The sequence below is a fragment of the Rhinolophus hipposideros genome (genome assembly GCF_964194185.1).
Source record: "Rhinolophus hipposideros genome assembly, chromosome: 16".
NCBI classification, from domain to species: Eukaryota; Metazoa; Chordata; class Mammalia; order Chiroptera; family Rhinolophidae; genus Rhinolophus; species Rhinolophus hipposideros.
The window spans coordinates 50,988,208-51,002,868 of NC_138062.1; the positions used below are offsets into that span (position 1 = coordinate 50,988,208).

The window sequence follows — 14,661 nt, forward strand, 5'->3', positions numbered from 1 at the left end:
CCCATCTACTCAAGATTGTGACCTCCATCTTTTCATGTAATTACCCCAATGGCAGTGGAAATGGAGAGAAAACAATGGGTTTAAAAGATAGGAGAGTCTAGTGATGTGCAAAGAAGAGCAGAGATGAATGACTGCGGCCTGGGTGTTGTGGAAGGGATACCGCAGACTCGGTTTCTCAGGTCTTACCAGTTGCTGCCTCCAGTCTTTTGAGAAGTCCAGTTGCTCTAGTCTCTGTTTGTTCTTGGGTTTCCTCCATTCCTCCTGGGTTTCTCTCGCCTCTTGCTTTAGAAAAATAGGCATGAGCTAGGTAAAGAAGGGAACAAATAGATGAATAAGGTGATGAGCGGCTGAGTGAATGGACAAAGGAGCGACAGAGTGACTGGGGCAATCAATTCATGTCCTGAAATGTTGAAAGAGTGAAGAGAAACAAGACTGAACCAGGAGAAAAAGAAAAGGCCTCCCCACTGGGCGTGCCTCAGAGGGATCCCCTCCCTCCCCGACTAACATCAGGGGGTTCTCAGTTCTTCCAGGGAGCCAGGACCAATTTCAGCTGCAACAGAGAAAGGGGTCTGGGTGGGAGAGGAAGAGAGGAGGAAGAGGAAGGTGGAGGATAGATGGACTCCATGGAAGCTCTATATCAACCTCTCCTCCCTTCCACGTGGCCTCCCAACACTTCCCTTTCAGAGTCCCACACTTGACTTTCCGTGGGGGGAGGCTATGGCATTCACAAACCCCCCAAAAGAGATGTATAGCAGCAGTAGTAGCAACAAGAAACCTTCCAAGAACCGAGAGCCTGGGATCCTCTCACACACGGAAAGCCCCAGATCCTTCTCCGTCCTAGGCTGACTCACAGCTGGGGAGAAATATTCAAGGCCCAACCAGTGTGTCAGAGCTGAGGGGGTTCCAGGATCCCATCTTCCCCAGTGCCTCGTTTTGCAGGTGAGAGAGCAGAAGCCAAGAGAGGGGAAGGAATGCTCTCAAGGCCGCACAGTGACTGGCAGCGTAGGACTGGAATCTGCCTCCACATGCTTGCCTGTAGGAAACTCATGTTCTTTGGAAGACTCCCAGGTGATGGTCACTCTCAGAATAACTACCAGTCCTGAAACTCACCGTAGCATGTCATCGGTGCTTAGTGACATTGGTGGACTGGAATGAATGATATAATGGGGTACAAAAGCCAGCTTTGAACCTTGGAGTTGACTCCAAATCCTGTCTTCCAACAGGATGTCTCGCTCTTTTTTGGTCTGCGTGAAAAGGGCCTTGCGACAGAAAGAGGTGCTGCCATGAATTGTTTCATAAACAGAAGACGTTGGGGAATGAAAAGAGGACATGAGCATGTATATCTGAGAAATTTAAGCCCAGAGGAACACAGCACTGGACACTGAACCCTGCTGTCTCAGGCATCCTACTATCTCCCACCCTAGAAACCGAGGAAACAGCTCACAAGTATCCTTGGAGAGGGTGGTCCCATGACACTCATCTGGCCAATCAGCATTATCCATCCTCCACAATGATTGGCTCATGTGACCAACCAGGTCCTTGGGGTCAGCCCTTCATGTTGGAATCAGGGACAAGTGAAGCTGAATTTCCATTGGGGTCCTGAGGGGATATAACGTCATCCTGTGGCTGTTGCTGACCATCTTGCTTTCATAAAAGGAAAGCCCACCTGAGAATGACACCAGCATAGAGGGAAGGAAGCAAAGCCAAGAGGTAAGGAGAGAGATGGTTCCTGCTTACGTCATTGAACACCCAGGTAAAGCCTTGCCTGAAGCTCTCAGCCTGGTCACATAAATTATTTCCTCCTGCTTTGATTGTTTGCTTGTTTTAGCCGTTTTGGGATTTCCGTCACTGATCGTTTTTTTTTCCAGCTGGCTAAGTGGAACACCCTGGAACTATAACAGTGTGGATTTAGGCTAGCTTCAAGGAAGACCTTCCAGATAACACTGGAAGTAAGAACACTGACAGTAAGACTGAAGTCTAGAGTGGAGATCCAAATGGATTCAAGCAGTGTCTGTTGAGGGCTAGCTATAGGCTGGGCCACTCACGTTACCCAAATTAATCCTCATGGGATTAACCCTGTTAAGGTAGCTTCCCTGTGTGGCCGTGAAGGGTGTGTCATGGCCCCCTCCTCTGGGAACTCTGAGTCACAAATTTTCTGTTCATTGGCAGTCGTTTCCTGATCTGTTGGCCTCACTGAACCTCAGATGTTATTTTTAAAAATTTCTTTTTATTAATTTCAGGTGTAGAAAGCAATGTAATAGTTAGACACTTAAACCCCTCCTAAAGTGATAATCCACCCCCCAAGCCACCACCCCTCTGACATCTTATATAGCTATTACAATACTACCGACTATCTTCCCTATATTGTGCTCCACATCCTGTGACTATATACACCTATATATTTAGTTATAGTTGACATGCAATATTATTCTACTTCATCTTCAGGTGTATAGTGCATTGGTCAGGCATCTACAGAGTCTATGATGTGATCCCCCTGATAAGTCCAGTACCCATCTGGCATCTTACATGGTCTTTACAACATTGTTGATTGTTGCGACCTGCACAACACAAGCCGTGGGAAGGCGAGGGAGGCGGCGAGGGTTAAACTATAATAAAGAGACAGAGACTCAAATACAGTTAAATCACAGAGGACCAAGGGACTCGCAGCCTCAAGAGACTGGAGCCCCGAATCGGGTCACCGTGGGTATTTATTGATTTTTTACAATAGGAATCACATGATTAGGGGCAGGGTCTGCGAAACTCTCACACCATTTGATAAACATTTTTCCAATTCCCATAATTGTCCCACAGCAACTGGTGCATGCCATCCCCAAATGACCAAGGTGCGGTGCATACAATCCCTGGGGGAGCAAGTCTCACGAGGTAAAACTATCCCATGAGCCAAGCAGGAAGAGCGAGATATTATCGCTCTAATGGGTCCTTTACACTTGAGGGTGCAGGACAATAGTTGAGGCATGCGTCAGCAGCTTCTCAGAAGAGGAGGGGCACAGCTACCTCTTAACTTTATTACATTAACTCATGGGGGTGCTAAGGGGGTGCCGTCTGGCTTAAGTCGTCCCTCCCATGAGGAAACTTACTCGTCTTTGACTGCAGACCCTGCTTACAAGGACCAAACATGGAGACTTAGGGTAACATAAACTCAACCCCAATAAGGGACAATCCCGCAGAGTCACCTTTCCCTAAGGAAAGATTGGAGGGGACAGACTGCTAGGCTGCTGTGTGACTACAGTTGATTATATTCCACATACAAATTGATAGTATTAACTATCAATTTGTATTTTTTAATGCCTTCAACTTTTTCACCTGCCCCCATCCCCATTCCCATCTAACACCCTGATAGATCTAGTCCCTTTCTGGCACCATTCCTACTTATTGCAATATTTTTGACTATATTCCTTATGCTATACCCTACATCCCCATGACTACTATATCACAAGCAATTTATATTTCTTAATCCCTTCCTCTTTCACCTATCCTTAAAACTCCTCTCATCTTAAAGAAGTCCCTCTAAGAGTCCTTGTAATACTGGTTGGTGGTGATGAACTCCTTCAGCTTTTTCTTGTCTGGGAAGCTTCTTATCTGGCCTTCAATTCTAAATGACAGCCTTGCTGAGTAGAGCAATCTTGGTTGTGTGTCATTGATTTTCATCACTTGGAATATTTCCTGCCACTCCCTCCTTGCCTGCAAAGTTTCTGTTGAGAAATCAGCTGCCAGTCTTAAGGGGGCTCTCTTGTAGATAACTAACTGCTTTTCTCCTGCTGCTTTTAAGATTCCCTCTTTGTATTTAACCTTTGGCACTTTAATTATGATGTGTCTTGGTGTTGGCCTCTTTGGGTTTATCTGGTTTGGGACTCTGTACTTCCTGGGCTTGTATGTCCATTTCCTAGGATCTAGGTTAGGGAAGTTTTCTGTCATTATTTCTTCAAATAGGTTTTCAATTCCTTGCTCTTTCTCTTGTCCTTCTGGTACCCCTGTAATGCGAATGTTGGAACACTTGATATTGTCCTGGAGGCTCCTTAAACTCTCCTCCATTCTTTGGATTCTTTTTTTCTTTTTGCTGTTCTGGTTCGGTATTTTCTACTCCCTTATCTTCTACATTGCTGGTTGGATCCTCTGCTTCATCTAATCTACTGTTGATTCCCTATAATATATTCTTCATTTCCATTGTTGTATCCTTTATTTCTGACTCGTTCTTTTTTTATGGTTTCCATCTCCATTTTTATGCTTTCTGTCTCTCTGTTGAAGTTCTCCCTGAGATCACTGAACATTCTTATAACTAGTGTTTGGAACTCTGCGTCTGATAGATTGCTTATCTCCATTTCGCTTAGTTCTTTTTCTGGAGCTTTGTTCTGTTCTTTTATTTGGGACATGTTTCTTTGTCTCCCCATTTTGGCTGTCTCCCTGTGTTTGTTTCTAGGTACAGCTGCTATGTACCTTCTGGTCTTAGTAGAGTGACCTTATGTAGTAGGTGTGCTATGGGGTTCAGGGGTGCAGTCTTTCTGGTCAACTGAGCCATGTGCCCCAAATGTGTCCCTTGTGTGTGTTGTGTGTGTCTTCCTCTTGTTGAGCCTTGGTTGATAATTGGACATCAATGTGAGGGATTGACCCTTCGGCTCACTGGTTGTGAGGACTGGCGTAGACTATAGTGGAAGAGTTTTTGTGCAGGGCTGATCCTACAGAGCAGTATCTGCCTCAGCAGGGCTCTGATCCCTCCCAATCCTCCCCTTGAGTGTATTGTACTTGGAGGTGGCTGGGAAGCTGGCCATTGGGAGCGCCAGCCCCAGGACCACCTTGGAGGGGATTTGCTGTAGGTCTACTTCAGCCATAGCCTGTGCCCCACCTGGGGCCACCCAGCAGGAGCCAGAAAGAAATCTGCAGATGGCTGCTGCATATGCTGTGCTTGGAAGTGCATTGAGAGGCCAAGCTGTGAACCAAGGCCGGCTGCCACTAGTGCCGGCTTAGGGCTGTTCAGCCAGAGGTACAGGACACATTCAAGCCAGATGCTGCATGTCTGGGTTCTGCAAACCTTTGAGAGACCCTAGGAAAATCTACAGCTTGAGCCAAAGCAGGTGGTCTGCATGAAAGAGCTCCTGAAAGCAGCCTGTGTGTGCCCAAAAGTTGGATGGGGCTAGGTCTCAAAGCACCAGGGTGTGGGGAACTAATGGTAGAGACTCAGAAATGGCAGCCATCCGTGTTCACATGCTGGGAAGGGGGAGGGCTCAACAAAGAAACAATGACCTCTGCCAGGTGACCCGTTCAGGAGAAAGCTGCCTCTTCAGCCTCCGTCCCAAGCCAGACAACTCAATTCCCCACCATTTGTCCTTGCCGCCTTTCCAGATGCTGCCACAGTGCTGGAGCTCAGAGTGAGTGATTCCATTGGTGGGTAAGTCTGCGCTCAGTCCCTTTAAGAGGAGCTCCTGTGAGTGCAGCCACACTCAGTTTCACTCAGTCACAATCTCTGCTGGTTTTACAACCAAATACATACTATGGGGACTTCTCTCTGCGGCACTGGAACCCTGGGCTGGGGTGGGGCTGGGATCTCTCATTCTTTTAGGGGATGCAGGGGACCCCCACATCTGAAATAGCCCTCCCGATCTTTAATGGTCACATGTGGGTATAGGACCAGCCATTCAGTGTCTCTGACCTTCCTACCAGTCTGGAGGTGGCTTCTTCTGCACATCCTTAGATGAAAAACTCAGGGGTCCATAATGTCACAGTGTGGCTCAGTGTGAGGCCTGAGTTGCTCCCTTTGGCCTAAGTTTAGCCAGCAGTTTTTTTATCAGGTTTTCTAGCGTTCCTCTGTCGCTGGGGTTGACCGTCGTTAATTTCTTTAAATCCTTAGGCAGTCAAAAGATATGTAAGAGTGGACTTGGAAGCGCCCTCTCAGTACCATCTCCCATAGCTTATAGAAGCCTTTTCCTGTGAATGGAAGAGTTCCAGTGACCATCTTATAGAGCAGCACTCCCATGTTCCACACGTCTATTTTTGGGCCTTCATAGTCTTGGCCTAGGAGGAGCTCTGGGGAAGCTTAAGGGAGGGTATCACAGAATGTGCTCAGCTCATAGCCGATGAATTCTTTGTTCAAGCCAAAGTCTATAACTTTTGCACCCTGTTCTGAATCCAGGAGCACGTTCTATGCCTTCAGGTCCTGGTGAACAATGGCCCTCCATCCACGGTGGATGCCAGCTGCCTGAAAATACCTCGGGCCTCGTTCTCGTTCAGGTGGCCATGGTTTGTTGGGTAATCATCCAATCCCTGCACACGCTCCATAACAAGGTACAGCATTTTCTGAGTTTCAATGACCTCAAATAACTTCACAATATTTGGGTGGTGAAACACCCTCAAGTTTCTAAATGTCTACAGGAGCCCTGCTGGTGAATGACTTTCACGGACACCTCTGTCCCCATCAGAATGTGCCGGGCCAACCTCACCTTGGCAAAGCTTCCCTGGCCAGTGATGTTCAGGAGCTTGTAGTGGTCAGTATTGGGCTCCTTGTCAGTAGAGATGGATGCAAATTCATGCGACATGGTGACCCGCTAACTACACTAACAGGTAATACTAACTATCAATACCTACTCACTGTGCTAACCAACAGTACTAACACAGCTAAGTATGTTAACTAGTACTAACAATGCTAAGTATGCTTCCTAATAATGGTAATAATAGTAAACAATGCTACTTGTATTAAATGTACTAACAAAGCTAACTATACTAATGAAATTTAAAGAAAAAACGAGAAAAAAAACAAGGAAAATAAAAGAGAAAAGTGAGAAAGGAGAAATAGAGAAAAACGAGAAAAGAGAAAAAAAGAAAAAAAATTGAGAAAAGGAAAGGAAAAAAAGTGAGAAAAAAGAACAAAGAAAAATAAGAAAATGGAAAGTTATAAAGAAAAAAGAAAATGAGAAAAAGTGTAAGGACCAAAAAAAAAAAAAAAAAAGACTAAGGAAAATAAATAAATAAACAAAAGAGAGAGGAGAAAACAAGCTAACTGGTTCAAGTCTGACAGGTTTCCACAAATCAGCTTCCTGGGCTATGAAGGACAAAAACCTCAGCCCAGCGAGGACCTTATATAGGATTTTTTGTAATTCCTAATGTACCACAGTGGTGCCTTATGAGGTCGGAGCAAGATACAAACAATCACAGCTGGGCATACGCCACAGTGGTTTTCTCACTTATTGGTGTCAAGACCCCTTTACTCTGTAAAAAAGTAACAATGTAAAAAAATAAAAAGGACCCCAAAGAGCTTTTTTGTTTATGTGGAATATTAAAAGCTGACATTTACTTCATTAGAAATTAAAATTTGTAGGATCCTACAGTGACCTTTTCATTTATAATTTGAAAATCTGTCATAATGTTTATCTTTTAAAGACCTTATAGTATTTACACTTAAAATATTCAATTCTTTTCTCTTAAAGTCTGATTGTTCAAAAAATGATGCTACAACTTAACTGATAACATATTATAAGAAAATGAACCGGATAAACCACAGCAGAGAGAGTTCTTTACCACTAGACGGGCCCTGCATGAGGGGCGTCTTTCAGGTTGGAATGAAAGGACACTAGGCAATAACTCAGAGCCTTATGAAGAAATAAAGATCTCTGCTCAAAGTAAATGCATGGACAGTTGTAAAAGCGGGCAGTATTGTAACATTGGTCTGTAGCTCTACTTTGTATTTTCTACCTGACTTAAGAGACTAATGTATAAAAAACAATTATGAGTCTATGTTTTGGGACACACAGTGCATAAAGATATAATTTGGTGACATCAATAACTGGATGGGGGTCAGAGATGTGAAGGAGCAGAGTTTTTATTTTTATTTTTTATTTTTATTTATTTTTTACACTATTTTATTAAGGTATGATTGACATACAAAATGCCATATATACCTATTTAACGTACACAACTTGATGAGTTTGGAGATTAGTATACACCAGTGAAAACATCACCACGCTCTATGCTGTAAACAATCCTCACACATTACTTGGTGGTGACTTTATTTATTTATTTATTTTTTAATTTATTAGTTTCAGGTGTACAAGACAAGGTAATACTTAGACGTTCATCATTTATATCCCTCACACTGTGGGCCCTCTCCCCCCATCCACTATCCCTCCGACCTCGCACTGAGCCATCACATTATGTATATAAAATTATAGTTGGCATTCATTAATGTTTAGCTTCTGGTGTACAATGCCATGATCAGGCATCTACAGTATCCCTGAGGTGGTCTCCCAAATGGGACACGTGTCCATCGGATACCCTACAAAATCTTTACAACATTATTGATTACGTTCCCCAAATTAATTTTCAAAAACCCTGAGGCCCTCTTGTGGTTACCAGCTGCTTCCTAATCCCTTCACATTCCCCCTTAGCCCCCCCCCCCCCCCCCCGCCCATCTAACAACTCTCAGTTTTTCCTGAAGGAGCAGAGTTTTGATCTGTTCTTGAAATTAAGCTGGCATGGATTCACATAAGAGTGTTATAACTTGAGGATATTAGGTCATTCAGGTGACCAAAATATGTTTCTCATGTATATTTGGTCTTCATCGGGGGTTCTTGGCTCACAGCACGCTTGGAATTTCCTGAGCGATTTGAGCAATGGGAGCTTTTTAAAATATTTGGTCTCTTGTCCTCAGTTCCTGAAATCACTTCAGAGCTATAAAGGTGAAGTGAGTTTCTGGTTAGTCATAATAAGTTCCTTCCTACCACCATTGGGTTTGTGTTAATGGAGTGACTTTCGGAAAGCACCTAAGGATGAAGGCTTGTTACCAGGGAACCCGGGTATGAATAGAGTGTTGGAACTTTCAGTCCCACCCACTGATTTCCAGGGAGGGGAGTGGGGTTGGAGGTGGAATCAATCTCCAGTGGCCAACTCTCTTGTCTGTTATAGTGAGGGTCTGTCCTCCCTGGTGAAGGAGACCCTGTGTGTTTGTCATCCCACAAGTGCCTCTCCCAGGAGGGGACCAGAGGATCCCCTGTATGGCTGTGAGTCTTATCCTTGGGGAGTCGATCTCCTCCCTTAAAACAGCACTCACTCATTGTCTGATGATTGCTGTGCACCAAGATTCACTTTAGCTCTTTTTTTTCAAGTTTCTTTTGTCCTTTCTCTGCTGATGTTGAAGGATGGCCTGAATTGACAAAAACATTAATCCGGGGCCGATCATTTCTCTTCATCGTGAACTAATTGCTTAGTTATTTCCATAGCTAACCCACTTTCATGTTTTCCATTGCCAATAATTAGGTCTTGTCAATTTCATATTATTCATAGTCTAATGTGATTTTCTGGAAAAGAGGAATGAAATGACTGAGATCAATGTGATTAAAAACCAGTAGAGAGAAGTCTCTCTAGTTCAGGAGTATGCAATACAGTCAGGGATCTTTAGCCAGGAATCTCTCTGCTGGCCTCTCCTACTCACTTCCTTGCCTGTCCGGACACACACACACACACACACACACACACACACACACACACACAGAGTCACAAGACAGCTGGGTAGGGAGGGGTGAGACAAAACTTTCCACCCCAGGTTTTCTTACTGCAGTAGAATACACGTGACCAAATTTACCATCTTCACCATTGTTAAGCGTACACTTTGTGGTGTAAAATACATTCATCATGTTGTGCAAGCATCACCACCACCATCTCCAGAACTCTTGTCATCTTGCAAAACTGAATCACTATATCCACGAAACAACAAACGACCATTCTTCCCAGTCCCCAGCCCCTGGGAACCACTATTCTATTTGCTGTTTATGATATTCACTATTCTAAGTATTCTGTTCATAGATGTGGAATCATACAGTATTTGTCCTTTTGCGACAGGCTTATTTCACTTACCATAATGCCCTTGAGTTTCATGCATGTTATAGCATAATGTCCTCCTTTCTCAAATTTCAAAAATACTCCATTGTAGGGACGGACCACATGTTGCTTATCCATTCATCCATTGATGGATACTTGGGTTGCTTCCACCTTTTAGCTGCTGTGGATAATGTTGCCATGAACATGTGTATATTTGATTTAAAGTTGATTTTGTCTGTTGTTAGTATATCCACCCCTGTACTCTTTCGTTTGCTATTTGTATTAAATATCTTTTCCATACTTTAACTTTCAATCTATTTATGTCTTTTGATCTCAAGCGAGTCTCTTGTAGACAGCAAATACTTACATTGTGTTTTTAAATCCATTCTGCCAATCTATGTCTTTTACTCCACGATTATTTTTTCCTTCGAATGGGCTCTGGTCTTTCTTGGTTTCTGTTTGCATGGGTTATCTTTTTCCATCCTTTCAAATTCATACTTTTTGTGTCTTTGGATCTAAAGTAAGTCCCTCATAGATAGTCTATGCTTGGTTCATGTGTTTTTAACCATTCTGTCAATCTCTGCCTATTTAATCCACTTGCATTTAAAGTAATTACTGACAAGGAGAGACTTACCAGTTAGTTCTCTGTCACTTTGTTGTTTGATTTCTATATACCTTATGGCTTTTTTGTTCCTCATTTCACACATGACAGCTTTCTTTTGTATTTAGCTGACTTTTCTGTAGTGAAATGTTTAAATTCCTTTCTCATTTGCTTTTGTGTATATTCTATAGCTGTTTGCTTTGTAGCTACCATGGGGAGTACATGTAACACTCTTATGAGTTCATACCAGCTTAACTTCAATTTCATATTTTTCATAAAAACTGCTTCTATCCAGCTCTGACCCAATGCCTTTTCAGTTATGGATGTCACAAAATTACATCTTTATGCTTTGCAAGTTCAAAAACATAAAGTTCTTTAGTTTTCTTAAAGTACATTAGTTTTTTAATGTGGAAAGCAAAAATGTGGAGCTACAAACCAAAGTTACAATAGTACTAGTTTGTATAATCATTTACATGTTTACTTTTAGCAGAGGTTTGTGTTTCTTCATAAGGCTTTGAGTTACTGCCCAGTGTCCTTTCATTCCAACCTGAAGGACGCCCTTCATGCAGGCCAGGTCTAGTGGTAAAGAACTCTCTCAAGCTGTGGTTAACTGAGAATGTCTTAATGTCTCCCTCATTTTTAAAGGCCAGTTTTGCCAGACGTAGGAGTCTTGGTTGACAGCTTTTTTTCTTCAACATATTGAATTGATCAACTCACAGCCATCTGACCTCGAAGGTTTAGAATGAAAGATCTGCTTAAGGTCATATGATGAAAGCTCTGCCTTCTTTCAGGAAGGTTGTTAACAAGAGTCAGCAGAGCTCCTCCCACCTCCAGAGACTGTTCTGCAAAGCTCAGAGCATCAATATGATGCTCAGAGCATGAAGGTCCTGAATCGCCGCAGTATCATAAAAGTGTTCTAGGTGATGGACTCACCAGAGGCACTCTAATTCCTCTGGAACTGTGTTAGGGGAGGGGAGATGTTTGAGTATCTAGTGAATCACGGCCTCATAACAGAGAAAGAGGCCTGATGCGTATTCCAGCAGCTACCACTTGCTGTGCAGCACTGCCATGAGAAGGGCATTGTCCACAAGGACCTGAAGCCAGAGAACCTACTTTTTGATGCTGAAGTGAATGTAGAAATTGCAGACATTAGCCTCAGCAATGAGTTAATTGGCAGTAGTTGAACACTTACTGTGGCAGTCCCCAACCTTATGCTGCCCCAGAAGTCTTCCTGGGCCAAAGCCACGACAGTCCCACAGAGGATGTGTAATGATGAGAGTTGTTTTGTATTCCATGGTCACTGGGGACCCTGCCTTTGTGGGAGAGGACTTCTGGGAGCTGTGGCAACTGAGTGGGCACCATGACGTCCCATGTTTCCGATCTTTAAAATGGGAGAAGCGCTTAAAGATACGGAGGACCCTCGACTTCAGTGACACAAGAAGTTTAAAAGAAATAATGAGGGACCCGTGAATAAACATGATTCTTAAGCTGTATGGTATTTATTGACTAGTAGATCCTGATTGTCTTTCTAGTTTTCTCATTGACAGGGAATTTAATTCACTTCCAATTTTTGGTTATCATACACATGCTGCAGTGGATATTATGTATGTAAATCTCTGTCAGCATCTCTGATTACTTTCTTTCTATGAATTCCCACAAGTAGAAACAGTCAAAGGCTATAAAATTTACAGTTTCTGTGTACATATTGCCAAAGGTTGCTCCAGAAAAATGGCATCATCCACGTGTTTCCAGAGGAGCATTTGAGAGTGCTTGTCCCATTGCACCCTCACCACCTTGACTAGTGCACGTTTTCTGAATCCTTGCTGAATAGGTATGAAAAATAATATGTTACTTTCAAATCTGAATGCAGTGTCCATGGAAGTTCTGAGTGATGGGGGACAGAGGAGGAGAATTCTTTCTAAGGGTTTAGATGTAGCCTCACTGAGTTGTAGGTGTTTTCTTCCCTGCAGCATTATCTTGGAGGATGAATGCAGGCGTGTGCCTCTGTTATTTTCCTCCTGGGCTTTGGAGACCCCACCTGAACCCCTCCTGCTCCCATCCGTACTTGGGTATCATTCTCCCTTTTCCTCCCTTGTCGCCTTTGTGGGCCAGAGATCCTCTGAGTGAGTAATGGGGTTCAACCTGTGAGATCAAATGTGTGGTTTCTTAGGGAGATGGAAGGAAATGCTGGGAGGATGTAAAATGCCTCTGAGAGCCTTGGACCCGCACACCCTTAGCAGTTTATTATATTTAGGACCGTCCTCAAATCAGGGCAGCTACTTTCCCGCGACTTAATTTTGGATCTCTTCAATAGCGAGATATTTCCAAAAGTACAAGATCTTCAGCAGGTCTTCCTGACCCTTTCATTCTCCATCTGGGACAGTGCTGGATGAAGCCAGGTGTCCCCACTCCGTTCAGTGTTCACTCACTCAGTGTACAGTCACTGAGACCCTACTGTTCACCAGGCCTGTTTTAGACACAGGGTGCACAGTGGGTGAAGCAGACAGAGGTGTCTGTTCTCATGAGCTGATAGCCTAGTCGGGGAGACGGGGAAAAAAAGAAGTAAAATATACACAAAGTCAGGTGGTCAAAAATAAAGTTAGGAAGGATGTTTTAACACATTTCTGAAGGTATTTAGGGAGCAAGCAATGCAGAGGGCAGATTATTCCAGGCTGAGAAAACACCAAGTACAACGGTTCTAAGGCCTTGAGGAGCTACATGTTGAGAGTCTAAGGTTGTTGTCCAGATTCTCAGTTTTGCGTTGAGTCTATATTTTTCTTGGATTTGAAATCCTTGCTTTCACCTTCCTAGGTAATTAGCCTGAGCCTGGGTCACCAATCTGATGAATTCAGCAACTTGTATTCTAGTGATTCAAAGAGGAAACTCGTGAATTTGGGTCAAGTCAGCCCATGGCCTCCCTGGCTGGGCGCTCTCTTAGGCACCAGCAGGCTGTGAAATGAGCATGAGGGGTCTCCACCTTGGTGACACCAGTCAATGAACGTCCCCCAAGTCCTCAGTCCCCTTCCACTCTGCCCCCTTCCCATCTCATTGAGCCACAAGCACCTGATTCTGATGTACTGTCACACCACCTCCTCCTGGATGTCTCTGTCCTGGGGTGCTCTGAGCTTCTCAAAGCCAGTGTGTCACAAACGGAGGTCATCCCTTGCCTCATGACTACCCCTCCTCCTGAAGTCCCTCCCTCTTGGTGAGGGAAGCCACCGGTGGCCTCATCCTTGAGCCCCCAGGCCTGATCTCTGCCCCACCTCATCCCTCTGTTGTGTCCCACACCATCATGCCACCGCTGTGGGGATTTTCATCATCCTCTCTTCCTCTTCAGCCTTGGGCTGCACTCTGACCTTTCCCTCTTCACAAAGCTCCCTGGAAGGAGGTACGATGACACATGTGGACACTGAGTGACACAGTCAGGTGTTGCTGGGAATGAGAAGCAGTATCCCAGAGCAGAGGACAGACAAAGGTCCCCTGAGGGGCCAGAGCACAGGCTATTGTGGTGGCAAGACAGCCATAGAGGGTGTGAGGCAGGTATCAGCCTGCGACCTCTCTCACTATTCCCTATGTTGGGGACCCAGAGCTGGTTTATGACTATTTATTATGACCTGCTGAACGAGGGGTCAAAAGACACGCACACGTGCTCAGTAGGTAGCTCCCTCAGCATCCGATCTCCAAAGTTAGGGAAGTGAAAACATCGGTGTCGTTTTGATTGCAGGCGCAGTCAATACACGGACACAAAGGAAGTAAAGGCAGAAGATCTTCTACTCACAGATCTCAGAAATGGGTTTGCGGGTTGGGTGGTGCAATGAGCTGGGGGAAGGCAGTCTTCCATCCCAGAGGCCGGCAGGAGACAGAGAGAAGGGAAGCAAGTACATATGATTTATAAGGTGGTTGGGGCGTAGGTCACTAACTTTTCGTATGCTCTGCTCTAAGGGGTTAATGCCAAAGGTGTCCCGGGAACAGCAAAGTGGGAACTTGTGGCAGGAATCTAACTGCCCAGACCCTGGCTATGAACAGGGTGGTCATCCTGTTAAATGCCGAGGCAGCAGCTAAGAATAGCTGGTTTGTCATCACATTCCCCACGGTGCTCTGTGTTTCCAAGCCTTGGCCTGGGTGCGCTGCCCTTCCTCTTACTGGGTTAGGCAGATGCCCATTTATTTATTCATTCACTCAATTCATCATGTATTTTTTCCTGCTTGGTGGTAAGTCCTGGTGGACAAACTGCATCC

The 14,661-nt window shown here is 44.4% G+C and overlaps 1 protein-coding gene across 1 annotated transcript in view; it reads left to right on the plus strand.

Annotated features, from left to right (window-relative positions):
- Window positions 1-1,600: 1,600 nt before the first annotated feature.
- LPL (lipoprotein lipase) overlaps window positions 1,601-14,661 on the plus strand; it is a gene marked incomplete at its 3' end in the record, with an annotated part of 83,272 nt that continues 70,211 nt past the window's right edge. Inside the window, exon 1 of the mRNA XM_081077427.1 lies at window positions 1,601-1,710. The remainder of the gene's footprint in view (window positions 1,711-14,661) is intronic.